The sequence below is a fragment of the Physeter macrocephalus genome, chromosome 5 (genome assembly GCF_002837175.3).
Source record: "Physeter macrocephalus isolate SW-GA chromosome 5, ASM283717v5, whole genome shotgun sequence".
Lineage (NCBI taxonomy): Eukaryota > Metazoa > Chordata > Mammalia > Artiodactyla > Physeteridae > Physeter > Physeter macrocephalus.
Genome location: NC_041218.1, coordinates 28,290,660 through 28,295,425, shown reverse-complemented (window position 1 = coordinate 28,295,425; position 4,766 = coordinate 28,290,660).

The window sequence follows — 4,766 nt, the reverse complement described above, 5'->3', positions numbered from 1 at the left end:
CCGTGAAGTTTTCTGTAACTTCTCCTCTTTCCTCTGGGATTGTCAATATTTTTTTCTTAACCTTTGTTACAGCAGTGACTGGATCCTATGTGACATGCTTTTGGTACACGGGCCTCTCCCTGTTGTGGCCTCTCCCGTTGCGGAGCACAGGCTCCGGACGCGCAGGCTCAGCGGCCATGGCTCATGGGCCCAGCCGCTCCGCGGCATGTGGGATCTTCCCGGACCGGGGCACGAACCCGTGTCCCCTGCATCGGCAGGAGGACTCTCAACCACTGCGCCACCAGGGAAGCCCTATGTGACATGCTTTTATTGCTAGTTCCCAAAATGAAATCTTCTAGAAAATGGTTTCTTATTCTTGTCTCTTTCCTAACACAGTACATGACACAGGTAAATGATCCATAATTTTCACTAGATAGAATTGGGGAGAAGCCAGCAATGGAACCCAGCAAAAGATCGTTGATTTCACTTCTGACCCACTTTCAAAGTGATATTCACTAAAAGATACAGTCTGCTGTTTGTAAACTATACCTCAGTAAAGTTGATTTTTGAAAAAAATATTCCCAAAAGACAAAGGATAAATGCCCTATGGAGTATCAACCATTTACTGGCAGATATTGATACTTATTATAAAATGGGTATAAAATAATATTGCTGAATACTTTAAAAAATGAGCTTTGGCTAGTACTAGAAAATCAGCATTGGACAGAATAGGAAAGGTAGCACAAAAATAATCTTTTCAACAAATGGTGCTAGAATAACTGGATACCCATACAAAAAATAAATATCAACCATCATCTCCTGTCATACACAAACATTAACTCACATTGATGGTAGACCTAAGAGAGAAGCTAAATCTATAAAATCTCTAGAAGGAAAAATAGGAGAAAATCTTTCTGAACTTGAGTTATGCAAAGATTTCTTAGATTAGATGCAAAAAAAAAGTAAACCATAAAAGAAAAAAATGATAAATAGGTTTTTACTAAAATTAAAACCATTTTTTCCATAAAAAGACACTATTAAGAAAGTGAGAAGGCAAGCTTCAGATTGGAAAAAGATTTAGCAAAAACACACATATCTGGCAAAAGGCTTGTTCCCAGAGTATATAACCAACTTGTACAACTCATTAATAAGAAGTCAAATAACCCAACATAAAGATAGGCAAGAGATTTGAACAGATACTTCACAGAAGAAGATATACAAATCGCAAGTAAGCACATGAAAAGATGCTCTACATCATTACCCATTAAGGAAAATGCAGATTAAAACCCCAGTGAGATAGTATTATATACCCATTTGAATTAAAGTTAAAAAGACTAAAAATACCAGTGCTTGGTGAGGATGTGGAACTCATGGAGCTTACACTTCATTGGAATGTAAAATGGTGTAACCACTTTGAAAAATTATTTGGCAGTTTCTAATACAGTTAGACATATAATTACCATATGACCCAGCAATTCCACTCCTAAGTATTTTGTTACCCTCGAAGAATGAGAACCTATGTCCACCCAAAGATTTGTATATGAATGCTCAGATCAGCATTATTCACAAAGTTAAAACCTGGAAGCTATCCAAATGTTCATCAGCAGGTGAATGGATTTTTTAAAAAGTGGTAAATTGATATAATTGAATATGCCTCAGTAATAAAAAGGAATGAATTACTGATACATGCAACATGGATCAACCTCAAAAATATCCTGATGAGTGAAAGAAGCCAGACACAAAAAGTACACATCATTCTATTTCATTAAAATTTTAGAAATTGCAAACTAATTATCAGTACAAAGGACAGATCAATTGTTGCCTGGAGCCAGGAGCAGTGAGAGAAATGAATTGTATGGGGCCATGGGGAATATTTGGAGGGTTATGAAAGCAATCCACATCTTGATTTGTAGCAGTAGTTTCTCAGGTATATATATATATGTCAAAACTCAAAAATTTTATAGTTAGTAGGTAGTTCATTGTTTGTAAATTATATCTCCATAAAGTTAATTTTAAAAATAAAAGTTGGGGCTTCCCTGATGGCGCGGTGGTTGAGACTACCCCTGCCGATGCAGGGGACACGGGTTCGTGCCCCGGTCTGGGAAGATCCCACATGCCACGTAGTGGCTAGGCCCGTGAGCCATGGCCGCTGAGCCTGCGCGTCCGGAGCCTGTGCTCCGCGACAGGAGAGGCCACAGCAGTGAGAGGCCCGCGTACTGCAAAATAAATAAATAAATAAATAAATAAGAGTTTTCCAAAAGGCATGGGATGAAATGACCTATAGAGAATTAACATTTTATTGGCAGATAATTTATCACAAAATAGAAAAAAAGTAATACTGCTGAACACTTGAAAAAAATTCTTTAGTGCTTAAAAAATCAACATTGCACAGAAGATGGAGGGTCACAGAATCAAATACAAAATTTTTTTTATCCTACTTTCTGAGTCTATGAATTCTTCCTCCTGCCTCATCTCTACTCCCCACTTTTAGCTGAACAGATGGACATTGCTTTCCCTTCTTCTTTCCCTCTCTCTCCTTATCCCCCTCTTCTTCCCATGTTGAAAAAAGATCTGTTATTTTAGGCAATGCTAATTACACAAAAGTGTTAATTTGGGGGAGGAGTGAGAATTTTCGAGTGTAAAAATAAAATACTAGCGGTAGTACATGTACTCCCATTAAAGCAATTGGAAGTACTGACAAAAAAAAAATGAATTAAATATTTCATATGCAGTCTCCAGAATTCAGGGAAAGTACTCCCAAGTCAGGGTACAGTATAAGTGCCTACCAAAGCTCATGAAATTCAGACCTAATTTAGTGCATCTCTGAGGAGACAGTTGCTGGTTTTTAGTTGCTATTCCCTCACAATTGGCACACTTGAATCTGCAAGTTGATCTTACATTTGCTTTTTCTTTCCTAAATATGACATTTACAAAGAACAGAGTAGAGTTTATGGGTCCATTTCCAAAGTAAACTCAATTTTTCTGTAGTCGAACCAAAAGTCCCAGTTAAGCTTCTTTTTTAACAGGACAGTCTCTATAAGTTCCAACTAATTTAATTTTTTCAACTTGATTTCAGAGGGCTAATGCTAAAGAGCTATAAACATAGTCAAGTGAGATTCTTTGGAATTCTAATGGGATCTGCATATCTGGGGATTTTCTTTTTACCTAGAAGCATTGCCATTTATATAAATACATTTTCCTCTGGCAAACATACACCTACACATATTTCCATCACACTCACAAATTTTCAAGAGCTGGAACTGGGAAGAAAAAATTAAAGTTAGTGGGACAATACTAAATAATCAGCATTTTTTATTAAAGGTCAATTTTCTAAATCTTTCACAATCCTGACTTATCCACAATAATATATCATGCATGGAAATATGGGGAAGTTTGCAGTATTTTGAATATACAGCAAAACACTATTAACGTTTTTTCCCTATCACTGCCAACTCTTTATTTGAATTTTAGAGTTTGTGTAATCATATAACCACTTGCTAATACCCTGAAAATAGACACCAGGGAATTCAAATGATGGGTTGAAGACCGACTGGAAATATAAAACTTGCCTTCCTGCAAACAGACGGCCTGTGAATAATAAAAGTACAATCCTGGCATGAATGCTTCTTGTTGATACTGTTAATTTTCAGCTGTAAAATGACCTGGAATTTTTCCAAAGCTAACAAGTCCATAGCCTTCCTTCCCATAACAAAATTCCATTATTATTGTGAATGTAATATCTAATCACACTGGAAGTAAAAAAATTTAAGGAGCTAATAATAACAACAGTAATAATAACAGCTGAAGTTATACCCAGAAGCATTGCCATCTACATAAAGGTGAAAATGTGTGTTATAAGCCAGTATTTTACTAAGACCTTGATATAAATTTTCTCACTGAATTTGTACAAACCCCCATGAAGTAGTTTCTGTTATTGCAGCTGCAGAAATTGAGACTTGGAGATGTTAAGTAACTTCTTCAAGGTTGTTCAGCTAGTAAACAGCTGAGCTGGATTTTGAATGTAGATAGTCTACTCCAGAACACAGTCTCTTAGCCACGATGAACTGCAAATGGTTGCAATTTACAGAGGAGGTGAAAGGTAACTGTTTCTAATCTTTAAGTAGAATGACAGAAACTAGGTACATTCCTTAGAAGACATAAATGTAATCAGGGGTACAGGAAACATATTGATTGCACCTGTGGCAGCTTTTGTGGCAGGCATTGAGGTCCAAAATTCTATACGGCTGGGAGGCTACTGTCAAAGATAGCACAGATTAGTGAAGGAGACAGCTATATAAAAAATTAAATAAAAGAAAATTGGTAAATGCAATGTCAATAGAGGTATGAAGAGAGCATTAGGGGAGCACAGAGGACTCGTATCATGAAGCCCACGATACGAAGGCTGACTGTAGTATTTACAAGGATTGGAAATCAAATACATTTTGAAAGGATAGTGATTTGAAGATCAAAGACAAAAAAATGATGAGTCTGACTCAAAAATACACATTAATTCTGAATTATTTTTCCTCTAGTATACATTAATTTCAAATATTATTTTGTATTATTCAAATGGTAAGACTTTCATAATATTTAACATGACATACAATGTGTACCATCTCTATTCATTTAAAAAGTAGTATAAATTTCATAATGTATTTTTTTTTTTTTTTTTTTTTTTTTTTTTTTTGCCGTACGCGGGCCTCTCACTGTTTTGGCCTCTCCCGTTGCGGAGCACAGGCTCCGGACGCGCAGGCTCAGCGGCCATGGCTCACAGGCTCAGCCGCTCC